This window comes from Benincasa hispida, chromosome 1, assembly GCF_009727055.1.
Source record: "Benincasa hispida cultivar B227 chromosome 1, ASM972705v1, whole genome shotgun sequence".
NCBI classification, from domain to species: domain Eukaryota; kingdom Viridiplantae; phylum Streptophyta; class Magnoliopsida; order Cucurbitales; family Cucurbitaceae; genus Benincasa; species Benincasa hispida.
Window position 1 is genome coordinate 31,661,943 of NC_052349.1, and position 18,533 is coordinate 31,680,475.

The window sequence follows — 18,533 nt, forward strand, 5'->3', positions numbered from 1 at the left end:
GGTATGTGCTATCGAGGAATCAAAGAATTTGGAAGAAATGACTATTGATGATCTTGCAAGTTTTCTTAAAGCACATGAACCAAGAAAGGAGAAAAAGAAACAAGAGGTCTTAGAGGAGGCCTTACAAACAAAGATGACCATCAAAGAAGACAAGGCAATGTATGTGCAACACAACTGTGGTCGTGGTTGTCGCAGTTTCGGTCGCAGCAGAGGTCGTGGTCATGGAAACAACAATGAAAAGAAAGAATAAACAAGCCAACTAAATTGGCGAGGACGAGGCTGAGGTCGTGGAAGAGGCATTGATCAATGGAGAAAAATAAAAGAAAATTTGAAAATCGGAAGCAAGGTAGCGTTAAACAAGCATTGCAACGTAGCCCCATGATTCTGAAAGGCAGAGAGCTCATGGAAATAGCATAGTGTCACAACGCTGCACGCTACGATTAGTAATGCTAAAATTACCGTCAGTGTTGCAATGCTACATTGGAGCATTGCAACGCTATGACGACTGTCTATATACGCAGTTTTTGGCCGATTTGATTTGAAAAGGCACTTTTAGGGCTATTTTGAGAGCGTAAAGTGATATTTCAGTGAGATCTCCCTAGGGAGTGTAATTCTGAATAGAGGCGACATCTCAGAGTTTCAAAGGATCGAAGATTTGAAGAGATTGTTGGGTTGCAATTCTAGATTCGAGGATGAAAGTCAAGAACAAGACTTGTAATTTCTTCCCTCTTTTCTTTTACGTTCCTTTGTGTTTGGAAACCTCATGAATGGTCTATGTTTGTGTTGTAACCATGAGTGACTAATCTGTGTTTCTAGGGTGTTGATCTAGTTTTATGGATTGCAAAAACTGATTTGGTTATTTCTTAGATTGAATTTATACATAATTATTTTAGGATGTTTGTTCTTAATGCTTTTGATTAACTAATCACTAATTGAATGTTCCTTACTTAATTTTTGTCTCGAGGGAGAATGTGTTGAGTTCGATCTACAGGTTAAACTGTTAATCAAGTATGCATGAGAGTGATAGGAGATTACTAGAGATTGTTAATGAAAGAACTTAATACTGTGGTTAGTCAAGTGATAGAAGAGATTTGGGTTGATCGTTAGTCATTAAAAAGGGTTGAGCTCGAGAGAGGATACCTGGATAAAAGACTCCTAGATCTATAATTTACATGAATCAATGTAAGGTCAAAATAATTTATTTTGTTAATCCGTTTAACGAGATAATACCCTAGAACGTGTCTTTGTCTAGTTTCACTTCAGTTTTATCTTTCTTTTCTTTTAGGATTAGATTAGTTAGGTTCTCATCATAGTCCGGTCCCCTAAATAAAATTAGAAGAATCTCTTAATAGCTAAACAAGTCAAACCAATTCCTTAGAGGACGATACTCGATCTTTTGACCATTTTACTATATTATAATTGACGTGTGCGCTTGTGCTACTTTCATGTTTTTGGCATCATTACCGGGGAATTGTGTTTTGAGTTCTTTTAATATTTAAGAGATTTGACTGATTTTAATTTAGGGTGTAGATTATTTTTTTATCTCATTTTTGTTTTTTTTTATTTTGAGTTTTCTCTTGTATGATTGCTTGTGGTGTTTACTTTATCATGTCTTATCATAATTTTGGGTGGCCTTATGGGTTTTACCAATCTAATCTAGGTCCAACACCACCACTACCACCACCAGGAATGTCTTTCAACCCACCCCCATATCCCATTAGTTACCCATCCCATAACCATAGGAGTTTTTATGTTTATCCACCCCCAGTAGAGGAGAAACCTTCTTTAGAGGACCTGTTAAAAGAGTCTATCTTAGAGTCCCAATTTAGAAGGTTTTGTATGAAAGAGAGGAGGAGGTTGGATAGGATAGAAGCCCAATTGGTAGAGAATGAGGCAGCCTTGAAACATTTAAGAGATCAACTTAGTCTGATGGTTGACACATTTAGAGTTTGTATCAGAAGCATATTTCCAATGCCACTGAGGTATGGAGGTCAGTTATTGTAGATTCTGATGATGGGGATGAGTTGGAAGCATTAGAGTCATACTAAGAGCCGGTTCGTGAGATTAAGTGAGAAGATGTGCCCAATTTAGATAAGGAGGTTCAAGTAATTAAGGTTGAGGTTGAGAAGCCTTATGTTCCATCACTAAAGAGTCCTTTTGCCATTGATCTTTCTCTCCCATATTCTTATTAGTCGTGTTAGTTTGAGTCTACTTTTAATTGAGTCTTTTTATTTTTCAAAAATTAAAAATACCAAAAATAAGTTTTTGCTTTTAGGTACCCTGAAAAAGATGGAAAGCCTATAAGACTTTGTAGGTTATATTGATTCAAGCAAGAAGGGACCTGAAAAATTGGAGAATTTTATGTACCTTGATGGGCAATCTCCCATGTCATCTGGCTTGGATGTTAAACTCAGCACGTCTTGGGAGGAAACCCAAGCTTTTATGTTATTTTTGCTATTTTAGTTTATTTTAGTTTTAGTTCAGTGCTCATGGTTTGGACTCTTATCTTTTTCTGGTCCAGGTTTTATAGGTGCCCTAAAATTAAATCATGGTTTGTAAGTCTAACACACGTGCATTACTTCATTAATCAAGCCAATTTCACTCACTTCTTGTGTTTATTTTATTGCATTAAGGACAATGCATGTTTCTAAGTTTGGGGTAGGGGATGTATTGCATATTGTTGTTTGTCTTGTATTTTTATCCTGCTATGCATGTTATTTAGAAAAATTGTCTTATGCATGATTATTGATTAATTGTTTTGAGTGGCTGAATTTTGAATAAAATTTCAAAAAAATGATTTAAAAAGAGGATCTTGTGCTTAAATTATGAAATTTTTTTAGGATGTAGTGATTATGATTGCCTATGAGTTATTCTAAATTTGCATGTTAGATGATCTGCTGTGGAAATAGGATGAAATACTCATGAATTAAATTATCTTTAATTCCCTCTTTGAGTCTCCCATAGCATGAGCACGTAGTCACTTTAATTTAGAAACTTTAACTAAAATGAGGAATAAGTGTAGTGTATTTGGTTGTCACCTCGAAAGGTACCACCGGTTAGAGGGTTGATATGTATGATGGTTTGTAATGTTAGACTAAGAGAAAAACAAAATAATATTATTATTGCCTTTGAGAAAAAATAGAGTATATACCTGTGTGCTTAAAAAAAATATCTTTTTATTATTTTAAACCTGTAATGTGTATGCACGGATGGGGGTAAAAAGAGCTGTCGTTGCTGTGATCAGTTAGGACATCTAGAAATTGACTAGGTATGGTTCCCTGCAGTGGATGTGTGAAAGCTAGTATCCTTAGATAAAATGATGCAAGTTTAGGGCCTTTTTTGTTGTTAAAAAGAATAATAAAAACAAGACACCTTAGTGGACATATTACTTTCTTGAATGTGTGGATGCTTAATGATTGGTGCATGAGCCAAAGTAGGAGAAAACCGGAGAAGCTGTCTTGAACCTGACTTTAGTTCTTGTTTTTTGAATTAAATATGACTTCCACGCACAGGTGGGAGATGATGAGATTTGTCCTTGAAATCTTTTAATGTTGGGATGTGCTTGAAAGTTTCTACTAATGGATCTAATATGCTTATTCTGAATGATGAGATTTTGAGTCACTTGCATGCTTGTCTAAATTTCATTATAGTCTTGTTCTTTCTTTGCTCTGGATTAGTAAAGTTCTAAGTTTGCGGTGGTGAAACGCATAAAAAATGTGCATTTTTTGGGCTTAGAATTTAGTTAGTCCTATGCTTAATTTGATATCTTTGATGCTTTTATTGTTTGATTGTAGGAAATCGAGCAATTGAATTAGAACAAGCAATTTTGAAAAATTAATGACAAAAATACCCCCAAGAAGGTCAAAGTTTTGACCCAGGAAATTGATCAATGGAGAAAAAGAAAAGAAAATTCGGAAATCGGAGGCAGGGTAGCATTGAACAAACGTTGCAACGCCGCCCCATGATGCTGCAAGCAGATAGCTCATGGAAATAGGACAGCGTCGCAACGCTGCTTCGACGCTACGATTAGTAATGCTGAAATTACTGCCAGCATTGCAACGCTGCGACGACTATCTATATAAGTAGTTTTTGGCCGATTTGATTCGGGGAGGTACTTTTAGGGCTATTTTGAGAGTGTGAAGTGATACTTCGGTGAGGCCTCCCTAGGGAGTGTAATTTTCGACAGATGCGACATCTCAGAGCTTTAAAGGACTGAAGATTTGAAGAGATTGTTGGGTTACAATTTCGGATTCGGGACGAGAGTCAAGAACATGGCTTGCAATCTCTTCCCTATTTTATTTTATGTTTCTTTGGATTTGGAAACCTTATGAATGGTCTATGTTTGTGTTGTAAGCATGAGTAACTGATTTGTGTTTTTAGGGTGTTGATCTAGTTTTATGGATTGCGAAAACTGGTTTGGTTATTTCTTGGATTTAATTTATGCATAATTATTTTAGCATGTTTGTTCTTAGTGCTTTTAATTAACTAATCACTAATTAAATGTTCTTTACTTAATGTCTGTCTCGAGAGAGAAGGTGTTGGGTTGGATCTAGCATGTTAAACTATTAATCGAGTATGCATGAGAGTGATAGGAGATTAATAAAGATTGTTGACAGAGGAACTTATGTTGTGGCTAGTCAAGCGATAGAAGAGATCCAGGTCAATGGTTAGTCATTAGAAAGGGATGAGCTCGAGAGAGGATAACTGGATAAAAGACTCCTAGATCTATAATTTGCATGAATCAATCAAAGGTCAAAATAATTATTGTTTCAAAGTCCAGTCCCCTAAATAAAATTCGAATAATCTTTGAATAGCTAAAAGAGTCAAACCAATTTCTCAGAGGACGATACTCGGTCTCCTGACCGTTTTACTATAATATTATAATTTAATGTGTGCGCTTGCGCTACCATCACTGGGTCAAATTACTATTGTAGTTCTTTAGTTACATCTAACTTCTTAAGTACCACTAATCCCTCTAATGAACAAACAGTTTATAGTCCGACTATTAACTAACACCTATGGGCCAGTGAAAGGTTAAGGTCTCAATGTTCAAGACCTAAAATTAGCTATTAAGAGAGAAATTTAACTACTTCCCCTAAAGACGAAAATGAGTAACTTCCATCTTGTATAGCTGTGTTCCCAACTCCCCAATCAGACAAATTCTTAAAATGGTAGGCTTGTTAAGTCGACTAATCTGACACTCTCACCCATACAAATCAAAGGATCTCCCTCATCGAAAAGAGTTCACAACTCTCTTAGGATTAAACTCAAGTCACCACTGGTCATCCTAGTGAAATGTAAGTCTCTTCTATCAACAGTGTTATATAGAGAGTCTATTCACTTCGTCGTTCGGTCTTATACAAATTCTTTGTATAGGATCAGATCATTTGTAGCACTTTACAACAATTGTTTTATAATAATTGTAACATTTACAAAGTGGGTCGTATTCCTAGTGTCACCAGGATAAGGTACCCAACCTTATCTATATACTACATGTCATTTAGGTTATCACTTAAACATGATCCACCTGTATGTCTTCACATACATGTTTAAGTTTCATCAGATAACCTTGGATCTTAGTTTATTAGATTGAATTAATACAGTCTAAACATCAATAAAATACTTGTTATTTTATTATATAAGTAATTTGTCTTTACAAACCACAAGATACATAAGATTTAGGACATAAACTCCAACAAGGAATACTCGAGAACGAGCATTGTGGGGGTGGGATAACTTGTAGAAATACAAATTATTGTTCTCTCAAAGTTGAAATAATTAGGATTATTAGTGTTGTAAATGCACTCTTGTTAAAAGAAAATGCATGAAATTTTATATATGTGATAAACTCATACAAAAGTATCCTTTAAGTGAAAAACTGCTTCACTAACGCACTTTAATACAGGAATCATAAAAGTCTACTATATGTTGTAGATAAGGTCAATACAAGGGGTATGCGTCCAAACTACTCGACACATGGAAGATACATTTGGCTTGTACAATACACGTCAAGTCATCAACTTGTAGGCATGAGAATCTGACTAAAGTCGTCTGATCAAGGCAGAGTGAAGAGCAACTATCTCAGGGTATGAAATTTAATGCAATCACATCACCAAGTGGCTAAGTCATTTCCTATATAAGGAGAAGCTACCTGTAAGAGAAGAAGTTCGAGAGTTAGACAGTAGACAGTTAGCAAGTAGTTAGACATTCTTCACCTCTGCCGTCTACAAGCCAGGAATAGGAGAGGCGAACACCATTTTCCATCGTTGATAGCGAGGTGCTGCTGGAGAGAAGATTGAGAGAGACATTTCCTTCAACTCCTCCACCAAGTTAGCTACAAAAAGCATTAAAAACAAGCCAAAGAGGATAAGAGATTGAACTCTATGACTTGACTTATTTCTTTTCCTTTTCATTCTCATTAACCATTCCACTTATTAAACTAAGAGTAATGGTATTAAACTTATATCTTTAATTCAGTCTCATTTTCGACCATTCTCCACACTTCCATCTGTTTATTTTCTAAGTTATTTGTGTTTGTGAACTTTCTGGCTTGATGAATGCATAAAATTTATGCTTGAATCTACCTGATCAGTTGATTAAAGTAAAAAAAGCAGTTAAGTCACTCGAAAGAGTAGTTAATTGTTGAACGCAATAAGCTAGGGCATGAAGTAATTTTAGATATAAAATTGTTCATGTCTTTTGTCTATTCTTTTTAACTAACACATGCACCCTAGAGATAGAATTAAGTGTGGCATTTTCATCGAGAATTCTCTACATTCAGAAGACTCTTTGATTCCTGAAGACTAAATCACTCCTTGAAGCTTAAGTTTTGAAGATACAAAGATTTTTCCAAGACTTCAACTTCAAAAACATCACGCATTTCGCTTCCCCAAGTCAAGTGTACGCAATCAATTGAGAGAGAATCAGAGGATTAAGCACTAGAGATCGAACCACATTGCATCAAATCAATACAAACACAAGTTCAACTCTATGAAACAAGTTTATCCAGAAACCTTGTGCGAACACTAGTATTTTTTTTATAATGATTTGCATCTTTTTTAAGTACAAGTGTTGAACGTTTAGCCAATTTTTCTTTTTTAAAAAAATAAACTTTTAAAACCTACTTTATTTAGTTTTCAAAAGTTGGGTTGTTTTTTGAAAACATGGGTAAAAAGTAGATAATAAAGCATGAATTTTGAGGTGGTAGAGATGTTTGTATCCTCAATTTTCAAAAACTAAAAATAAAAAACCAAGACCCGATTTGGTAATCATTTCATTTTTTGTTTTTGTTATTAAAAATTAAGTCTATTTCCTCTCCGTTTCTTACAATGATTTGTATCACTATCAAGTACAATGATTGACTTTTAGCCAAATTTTAAATACATAAACAAGATTTTAAAAGCTTTTTTTCTTTTTTTCTTTTTTTTTCCAAATTTGGGCTTTGTTTTTTGAACTATTGGTAAAAGGTAGATAACCAAGTAAGAAATTTGGAGATGGAAAAACAAAAACTCAAAAATCAGATCGTTACCAAACGAGGTCTAAATGATTATAAAATGGATCGTAAATTATCAAAATATAACAATTCTAAAAAGGGAAATTGTATTGGGTGTCCATTTAAGTTTAGGGATTTGCAAGCATGTCTTCAACTTTTTAAATATTATAAATATGTCAAAATTTCCAACTTTTCCAAAAAATAGAGCAATAAAATGCATTTTAAATATAGTAACAAACAAATGACAATCTAAAAAATACCACGTGTTTTCTTTATCATTTACAGAGTTTGGTCGGTGCTTATGGATTGGGAATGTCCATATTTGAACTTTTCAAATGCTCATACTCAACTTTTTAAAGTTTTCAAATGATCTATGGAGTTGCCCATCTTCGACATACCAACGATCAATATCCACTTCACTCGCCAATTGTCTGTTGCGGCTGTTGGTAAGTTTCTATGCGTTTTTCTCTCCTCTTTGTGCGTCAGTCCTCCCATTTCTAACATAAAGTAGTCCTAATTAAATAAGATATATTTAATTACAAAAATTTTACAAAGTCTTTATTTATATAAATGTCCTTCAATTTACAACACTTCAATTTACAACACTTAGAATAACTAGTTATTTTCAATTTATTAAAAAATATTGAAACTAAATTGTTACGAACTAAAATCCATAACCTAAATTGTTTTGCAACACATAAATAATTATTTGAAAGCCTCCGCAGAGCTCATGCTTCACTTTCTTTTCTTCCTTTTTTCAAAGCATTGATTATTTTCTCTCTATATATATATCAAATACGTACATCCGAATTATATTTTGAACCTAGTTGATTTTTTAGAAATTTATCCTTTTAATCCTTAAATTTTGAAAAATGTGTGTTTGATCCTTGAATTTTTAACATATACCTTTTTAATTTTTGACTTTTTTTTAATAGATTCATTTGGTTCATAAGTTATGTATATATTCGTCTCCAAATTTTTAAAAATAGTTTTAAAAGGTTTTTGAGTAAATTTTTATTCTTATTTTTTTAAAATTACCTCTTCTCTCTAAAATTATTTTTTAAACAGATTTTATAATTCAAAATTTTATATAATTATATTAATAAAAAAAAGTTTATGACCAAATACACTTATTCTTAAAAACTTGTGAATTAAATCTTTTTTTCTTGAAAACTTAGGGATCAAATGTACCTATTCTAAAAAAACTCAAGGACTAAAAATGTATTTTTTTGAAAACTCAAAGATCAAAGACATCTATTCTTCAAAATTTATAGACTAGAAAGATAGTTTTTCCAAGATTTTATTAATCAATAATGAGTTGAATTCCGTTTAAGTTTAAAAAAATAAAAAAAATAAAAAATAAAACATTCAGAAAGCTAGATGTACCGGACAAAATAAAAGTTTTAATAAAAGCTAAAATATAATTTCTATGTTCCATTTTGATTCTATTATATTCAAATATGTTCATAGAGAAAAACTGTTTTGAAGAAAAAAAAGTCAACTAAAAATTAACTGAAAATACTATTTTTGTGATTCATTAGAAGTATATGTATTGAAATAGTCCAAAATGCAGTATTTTTCCTTTTCTTATTATTATCATCATCATCATTATTATTATTTGTATTTTATTCGTAATTTGTTCCTTTTTTTCCTTCTTATTTCTGTTTTCTATTTGTCTTTTACATTTTCAAATAAAAATAACGGACAAAAAAATAAATTTTCCAAAGGATATTAGATAATAAGTTTCTAAACAACTCTAATTTCATAATAAGTTTTAAAAATAACAATATTAGTAAAAAAAAATTGAAAAATCAAAATGATATTTTATTCAAAAGAAAATTATAGACTTAGTTAACTAAAAATAACGGACAAAGTAATTAGTATTGTAAGTAAAAACAATTCATTAGTCATCCATACCAAAATGAGAGTATAGTTCAACTAGCATCAAGTAAGTACTATCAATCTTGATGTCAAAGATTCGATTTTCTCATCCAGCGAATTTAATTACAAAGATAAATATTGGATCACACAAACTAACTATTTGAGAAGATTACAAGTATTTTTCGGACCATGTGCTTCAATCGAATATCCAGTCGAGTTTGTGTCCTAACCGATTGCTTGCACTCCCATTGTCTAAAAACATAGCAACCCATGAATTACAATATTATCAAACAAAATCTAGTGCTTAATTTAAGATTTTTCATAAATAATTCCACCTTTTATGAGAGATCAAACCTTCAACTTCTAAGAAAATAGGTTATGTCAATAATCGTTGAGCCAAGTTCCCTTTGATTTCTTTTTTTGTTATTATTAATTTATACCCCAAAGCATTATATACATTAGGACATAGTTTACCACTTTTATACATTGTTATTTATTATATTGTTCACTAATATATGATGATGATGATGTTAAAACAAGGGCTTGTAGATTTGATATGTACTAGAGACTAGCGCATAGGGTCATATTTCTTTAAATCTATAATGGGTTCAATCACATTTTCGTATTAGTTGAAATTTAAAATGATTGGTCCTTCACAATTTGATATTATATTCATAATCATAATCAATATAGTTAAATTATTTTTTGTTATTTTTTATATAAAAAAAATCGACTATGATTAAATGACAACCCTAAGAAAATTATTGAACTATGAGTTCATTGATTTATTTAATAAATAATTGGTCTAATTATTGACCGAAGATAATTATGAGCCAAAATTAAAAAATTTGACGAATTTGTGAGTTTTGGTAAATTTATTCAAAATTTAATTAATCTATTGGTCAAACTTAATTTTGTATTTCAAACTCCATATAGGACTAATATTAAAATATCTTATGAAGAATTTTATATTTTGTTTTAGTTACAAGTTCGAGAAAATTAGAATTCTAATTCGATGAAGCTAGAAGTTTAGTATAAAAATTATTTTAATCCACAATTTTTTTAGTTTTTTTTCCAATTGACAACTCCATCACTTCGCGATTAAAATTTGACATCCAAGTTCCAACAACTCCATTACTTTTCACTTAAAATTGTATTTTTTTTTAGAAAACTTCAAATTGTATTTTATTATTATTGAAATATGACAGGTAAAATTAAAGAACAATTGTAGATATAACAAAAAAAAAAAAATTGATATTGCATATGTGGTCTATGTTTTTTTCTCTTTTGAAAACGTAGCCAAAAAACACAAACTCAACCCAAATAGAATTAATAAAAGTCTGAAAAACCTTATATACCCCAAATCATACAGAGATTCATCGAAAATGGAAAACATGTTAACTTTTTAAGTATATTTGATGTACTTCATTAATAAAGGACTAAAATTATATACCTTATATATGTAGTATATAATTCTTTTTTTAATATATATAGTTTCTAATTGATACTTAGCTAGTTAGATAATCATCTTAATGATATACTTGAGATAGCGTAATGGTGTACTTGAAAAGCTTGTTGATTGATGTCTGTTACTTTGTTGATGTATTTAAAATAACGTTAATTGATTTTTTAAATAATATACTATGGTATACTTTATTTTAGGTATATTATTAAAATAAAGTTTATCAATAAAATAGCGTATTGAAGATATATCCAATATCAAGTAGATCAATTAATTAAGTGTATCAATAATATACCAAAAATAAACTATATCAATTCAATAATGTATCAACAATATACTTAATATTAACTATATCTGTTAAGATATATCAGTTATGTGATTGATATACGTTTACACTTTGATATTAAATGTATAAGCTTTCTAAAAACTATGTCAACAGTTAGAGAACAAGGAGTACATTATCAAGTTTTCTAAAAAACTCTTTTTATCATTTTCAAATTCCTTGAGAAAAACGTTTTTAATGTTCAAAAAAGATAATGCAATTGGTTACCAAGTTCATGGAGTAAGCTATAAAGTCAGTATATCAATGTAAAAACAAAGCTAGTTATTATGGATTTCAGTTGCTTCTTCATTTGCCTTCTCTGTTGAAGTAGCAGTAGAAGTAGAGCATCTAAAATGGAGGGTGAGCACGCGCCATTGTTGTAGCACATTGGTCATGGCGGCGAAAAAGAAGTGGGTAAGGGAAGAATCCAGTGGTGGAATAGTGTCATTGACATTGAGGAGACCAAGACACAGTTATTGTTTTCGCTACCCATGATTATTGCTAATGCTTCTTATTACATAATCCCTTTAGTTTCTGCCATGTTCGCCGGTCATCTTGCTACCCTCGAGCTTGCCGGTGCAACTCCTGTGTCACCGTCTCCAGATTTGCTTTCTCCTCTGGACTTCATGGTTGTTCTTAGTCCATTTTTACATTTTTATCTAGAGAGGTTAAATAAAAATGACTTCCTTTTAAAATGTTCACCTCAATAGATAAAAAATAAAAAATAATAAGATCTATACATAAAATCCTTCTCTTCATGCTCTGATTCCCTTTTCTATTCAATTTTCTTTGATTCTAGATTGGACTTAGTGGAGAGCACTAGGGATACTTTGTGGGCAAGCATTTGGTGCCAAACAATATAGGAAGCTTGGGTTGTATCTGCAAGCCTCTTGCATTGTATCTTTATCCTTTTTTGTTATCTCATCTGTCTTATGGTACTACTCAGAGCCTCTCCTTATTTTACTCCATCAAGATCTTCCATTCCAAAAGTTGCCTCTACCTATGAAAAATTTCTTATTCCAGCATTATTTGCTTATGGACGTTTCCATAACCTCCTTAGGTTTCTTCAAACACAATCTGTTGTTTTTGCCCTTGGTTGTCTTTTCATCTATTCCTATGATCATTCACATTTATGAGGCATATGTTTTGGTGAATTGGACAAGTCTTGGTATCATTGGACCTGCCTTGGCAGCTTTCATTTCCTTGTGGATATCTTCTCTCATTTTGGGGACATATATGTTTAAGACAACTACCAAATTTCAACAAACATGGGAAGGGTTTACATTTGAATCCTTTACCTACTTTCTCACAACACTCAAACTAACCATCCCTTCTGCAACTATGGTTTGGTAAGCGCCCAACACCCTCGACCTTCTATCATTTTATACTTTTTAAACCTTTTAAAGGCAAATGAGTGTGTTAAGAAACGATGGACCCCATGATAGTATGATACTGTCTATTTTGGATATAAACTCTTATGGTTTTATTTTTTCTTCACTCAAAAGACCTTATATAATTGAAGATGGTTGTCCTTCCTCATAAACTCATGATCATCTCTTTGTCTAGCCAATGTAGGACTTTGATTGTATTTTCGAATAGAATGCTTTGTTTTTCTCATTGAATCAGCATTGTTAATACCTCAATTTTTGTTGAGCATTAAACTTAAATTGTCAGATTTTTTGGCAGTTTTTAACAGGCATTTGGAAGGTCAAACGATATCCAAATTAAATGTGTAATCTATGGATTTTGATGCCCCAGATGTGTACTTTCTGATGGTTCAAATCTCAAGTCATTTGGAATTTTTCAAGAAAAGTAATGGCAATTTGAGTAACAAAGGGTCAAGAATTACTACAACTTTTGAAATTTTGTCTTAATTATTGTAATTTCTTTAATTTGCTCTTATTAGTGATTTATTGAAGGAATTCAGGTAGACACTTTGTGAGACTATATATAGTGGTATTGTAATCTTTTCCAAGACAAGGTTGAGAAAGAAATCAATAGAAGATTGAGTATTAGTGTCTATACTTTATTCTTTCTCTCTTCAATAAAAAGTTCCACCACTCAAATAATTTTGTTTTTTTTCAATTTCTTGGTGTCCATTCTTTAAATCTGTCTAGTTTGGAGTACTGGGCCTTTAAATTTTTAGTGTTCTTAGCCGAGCTTTTGAACTTCCAACACCTTATTGTCTTCATGCCATCACTTATAAGGATCACGATAGGCTAAGACAAAAGATGAATCATGAACTTTTTCATCACCAAAAGTTAGAGAATCATATTACTACAGTTTTTCTTCTAAGCTATCGAGGAAATGCGACTGACAAAAGTTCTGACATCTCCATCAAATTCACAATCCTCATTAGACTCCTCTTCAAACAGAGTCAATATATAACATTTGTTCTGTCGTTTCAAGAAGGTCAGACATTTGGCTTAGAAGTGGCCAAAACCTTCACACTCTTCGCATCTAACAAAATTCGCTTTAGCAAATAATCCACCTTTATCAGCATCCTTCTTTATCCTCTGAGCTTTTCTGAGAACCAAACCCTGAATGACCTCTTGACTTGGTATTCCGAGGAGGGAAAGAGCTTGGCCTTCTGTTAAATTTTTTTAACACATGAGATAATTGTTTAGACATGAGAGAAATTGCATCAACAAGATTTTCATCTGATTCTTCAACTTGATCTTGTTCTTTATCTTCTAAACAGATTGCAAGGCAATGCTACGACTCTTTTTATCAGGCTTTTCCTTTAAAGACATTTCAAATGTAAGAAGAGAACCAAAGAGATCATCAATTCTCATAGAAGAAATATCATGAGCTTCTTCAATCACAATCACTTTCATATTGGGAAGAGATCTTAGGATTTTTCTCACAAGTTTCTCCTTTGAGATTTTCTCTCCAAAAGCAAAGGATTCCTTTGCAAGTTCAAGCAATCTCACATTAAACTCAACTATGGTTTCATCTTTGTGCATCTTAAGATTTTCAAATTTTGTGGCTAACAACTAAAGTCTTAATATTTTAACTTTTGATGCCCCTTCATGAGCAACAACAAGAACATTCCAAGCTTCCATTACAGAGGCACATATGTTTATCAGCCTAAAAATATTTTTGTCAACACTATTAAAAATGGCATTTAATACTCTAGAGTTTTTGTAGAGAGGCTTTATCCTCAGCCTTGGACCACTCCACTTCTGGTTTGAGTTCCTTTTCACCTTTTATATTAGTGATTTTAAGGTGGAACAAACCCACTAGGACAAAATTTTAGGATCTTTTGTCAATGGACTTCTGAAAGGCTATCATCCTTGCCTTTCAATATGCATAGTTTGTTCCATCCAAGACCGGTGGATGTGAGGTAGAGCCACCTTCTTTGGTTTCTTTCGTGGAAATAAATCAGGATCACAACACCAGAGATAATAGTGACCCACCCGCTCTGATACCAAATGAAAATAATATTGAAGTACCTATCGCACAATAAAATGTGTTACAAATTTCATGACAATTCACAGAACAATTAATAAATAGAAATAGGAAAACAAAATAATACTAGATATTGTTAACCCAGTTCGATGATTAACACCTATGTCTTGATGGCAGTGTGCCCATGGAAAGATAACTTCATTAATAAAAATGTAATGTAATTACGACATATACTTTATCTATATTGATAACTCTAATATAGTGACCTCTATAGAGCTCAACCACTCAATGGTACACCTAGGCTCCCCTAGATGAGAGATTCCTCTCTTTTGATACTTAGGCTCCCCTTAAGTAATAATATCAGTGATGAATGTCTTAGGCTCTCCCTAAGAAACAGACTTCCTCTCGGCAAGACTTGAGTTCCCCTCAAGATGTGAGACTACATCTCAATTGCATGTTATCTTTTCCATTCAAGTAAAAAACACTTCACTTGATTAGCTTAGGATCCCGCTAAGCTTGAGGGTCTTTTCTCAAGTAGTATAATGATGAAGCACACAGCCGTCTTGGAGTATATCTCCAACCTCACAGCATCACAATCTTCAATGGCTTCAAAGATTTATAGAATAAACACTTATGACGAAAGAAACTTCACAAGACAAACAGCTCTTAAATTCTTTTTTTCAAAATGGCCAACCTTCTAACAAAAACCAAGTGTCTTGATATACATGTAGCGGATGCAAAGAAGACCAACCTTAAATTTCAAAATTACTTGCACACGGAGAAGGAAAGATCTGCAAGTATACTACAGATATAGAATAATCCACGTAAGGAAGTATTTTGCAGAGACAACATGTAACACCCCACATTTTTTTTTAGTAATAATGTAATTTCAGTGATTTTTATTATTGAAGGGCATTTTTGAAATTTTGGACTTCAAATGTAATTGTGGGAATTTAATTGTTGACGTGAAATTATTCAATTTGAAAAGTAATGATAGGAATTAATTTCATTTTGAGAAGAAAAGGAATTTAATAGTATAAAGTAGAATAAGGAAAAGAATAAAATATAGTTTATTTTTATTTCCTTTTTAATTTTTTTTTATTATTATTATTTTTATAAACCTCTCAATTTTTTTTCCTTTTCTTTCCCTGCTCGTCGCCGACCTCGCCAGCCGCCCATCCTCCTCAGCCCGACTAGATCGTCACCGCCCAGCCAGTAGCAAGTCTCATAGCCGCTCGCCGCCGATCGACACCGAGCCGGCCCCGACCAACGTTGCCCACGAGCCAACTAGCGCCGCTCCTCTGTGCGTCACCCACGAGCCGACCAGCGCCGCCGCAGCAAGTCGTCCCTTTTGGCCAGACACTTCTGCACCCGAGCCGCCAACGCCAGCGCCGCTCCTCTCCTTCAATCGACCAGATATGCACCGGATTCCTCCTGTCGTCGCTGTCGTTGCTTGTGCCGTCATCATATTTATCAATTTGGGTAAGATTTCTGCTGTTTGGGGTTGTTTTTAGTTGATTCTTAACTGCCAATTTACTTTTGTCACCAATCGATTGAGGCCTTTATGTTTTAGCTTTGGATTCATGTTCTTGAAAGTATTAAGGTGCTGTTAGGTGAAGTTGGAATTGTTTTAGCAGATTTGGTGCACCTCATATCACACCTTGAGTGAGTTTACCCAGATTTTTGGCAGTACTTGGAGTATGTGTGATTAGGCCTTGGTTTTAATTTTAAAACTTGGTGGTGTTCTTATGTCAGGGTCTTACTTGGAGTTACTGGTTTCGTTGGTTGTCTGATATTATCATTTCCGATTTAGGTAAAGTTAAATTGAAGATCTTTAAATAATTTGGTTAATTTGATTAGACCCAAAGATGAGTTTAAAACTTTGGATTTGTTATTTTTGGACAAGGGGTGCTGAATTAATATTTGTAATGATTGTTATAGGGTGGATTCAAAGCCTTCCAGGAGTTGTAAGAGGGTTAATTACTTGGATTAATTTGTGACCAAATTTGAGGTAAGTAATCTACTCTTGGAACTACCCATGGGCTAGGCACTAGATGTAGTTAGTATGATAGATGAATATTATGACAAAACAATGGCATGATAGACTGATAGTTTAGTATCAACGATGTATGTTCTTGATTGAGGATCTGAAAATTTTATTTGCGCACGTAGATACATGAATGCTAGCATGAGATGATATTGATTCCATGAGGTTGTATTTGATTTAAGGATATTAAGGCATGTATGTATGTTGTAGAGCCATGATGTTGAGGCATATATGTACGTCATAGAACCATATTATGATAATTATGATGTTGAGACTATGATAGTGATTTTACTAATTAGTTGATGCCCACTAGATATTGTGTTTCCTTCGGGATTCACTAGATTGTGTTTCCTTTGGGATTCACTAGATATTGTGTTTTCTTCAGAATTCATCAGAGGTAGTGGACATACTTAATTACAGTAGGATAGAAACTAGTTTTGCATGTATGTATGTATCCCATGAGGACTAGGGCAGTCTATATGTTCCACCAGAGGTAGGCATCTAGAGGACATAGATGTCTAACCTGACACAGTAGTGGGGTTACTTACTGAGTATTTTATATTCATTCTTTCTCATATTGTTGTTTCAGGTAAAGGTAGAGATGCACCGACGATGGAAAAGAAAAATTCGTGATCGAGCCACTGGGGCTAGTTTTATGCTTCCGCTCATGAGATTTAGATTTCCTTTCATGTTTTGCTTAACTTTCAATTTTGATATTTGAAACCTACTATTAAGAATTCTTTTCAGACTTATTTATTAACATTTATGATTTATGGGTACCCTATTATTGTTTTTAATATTTGCATTTAATAAAGGACTTTTGAACTTACCTTATTTATTTAGCATTTATTTCACCATAAAAGAGTGTTGTTTTAAGTTCCATGCATGCATGTATTTAGTAACGGCCTAACTTAAGTCCTAGGGGGTCGGGTCGTTACACAACATTTTCATATGACAACCTTAAGCCACAAGATCAAATACAGAGACATTCTAAAAGACATCAACAGACATAAATAAATATTACCAACACACAAAGTGTAACACCATTTCATCTGGATTTATAATTGTCTTCTGGGGAATCTTTGGTAGTCTTCTACTCTTTAAGAAATGGAGACATACATACTTCAAGTTTCTAAGAAATATAATCGAATTAAAACTAGGTATTTTATTTCTTAATTTATCACATAAGAAGGCTATGCTAAGGAAGTGATCAAGATGTTCAAGATAAATTATTCTAATCCCGTCAACACACTAGTGGAATGGGGAATCCAACTATTACGTTGTGAAGGAAGGAGAAAGGGTAGACCTAACACTCTTTAAAAGCTTGGTTGGAAGTTTGCAGTATTTAACATGCACAAGGCTTGACATTCTTTATGCAGTTGGAGTTTTCAGTCGCTTGATGGAGAAACCAATGACCACACACTCGAAGGCAGCAAGGAGAATTCTTCGATACATCAAAGGTACGACAAACTACGGTCTTTACTATTTTGTTTATGATACTTATAAGCTCTTGTTAGTGAAATACTTCAAAAGAATATGCTTTATCAATTTTGAGTTAAACAAATTTGTGGTGGAAATTCTCGCCTTTCTTTTCCAATCTACTTCACTTCATCTTTCAAATAATAATTTGTCTGACAAAACTGGCTTATGTGAATTCATCAACTCTCTTTTGTTAGCATTGAATCTCTCTAACAACCAACTATTATATTTATGAAAGCATTCCAACTTGTATCAATAACTTCAATGTCTTGACACAAACATCATACCCAATTGACCCAATTCTCATAATAAATAAACAAATAATAATAATAAAAATGTATTTGAAGTATCAAATGAGGTGTGAGAGTCTTCTCTCTGAGTTTTCTAACCCTAACCCATAACATAAGTTAATATAGATGGCGACCTCTAAAATAAGAGT

The 18,533-nt window shown here is 32.9% G+C and overlaps 1 long non-coding RNA gene and 1 pseudogene across 2 annotated transcripts; both read left to right on the forward strand.

The window, feature by feature from the left end:
- The first annotated feature begins 10,927 nt into the window (after window positions 1-10,927).
- LOC120076867 lies at window positions 10,928-13,380 on the forward strand (annotated as a pseudogene).
- Window positions 13,381-15,702: 2,322 nt separating this feature from the next.
- On the forward strand, window positions 15,703-17,266 carry LOC120070274. Of its 2 annotated transcripts, none has more exons than XR_005479834.1 (5): window positions 15,703-16,050; window positions 16,142-16,233; window positions 16,324-16,381; window positions 16,510-16,579; window positions 17,205-17,266. It is a non-coding gene; the product is annotated as an uncharacterized LOC120070274 (long non-coding RNA). The 2 variants fall into 2 exon arrangements; XR_005479835.1 differs by having other exon boundaries at window positions 16,165-16,233.
- Window positions 17,267-18,533: the final 1,267 nt, after the last annotated feature.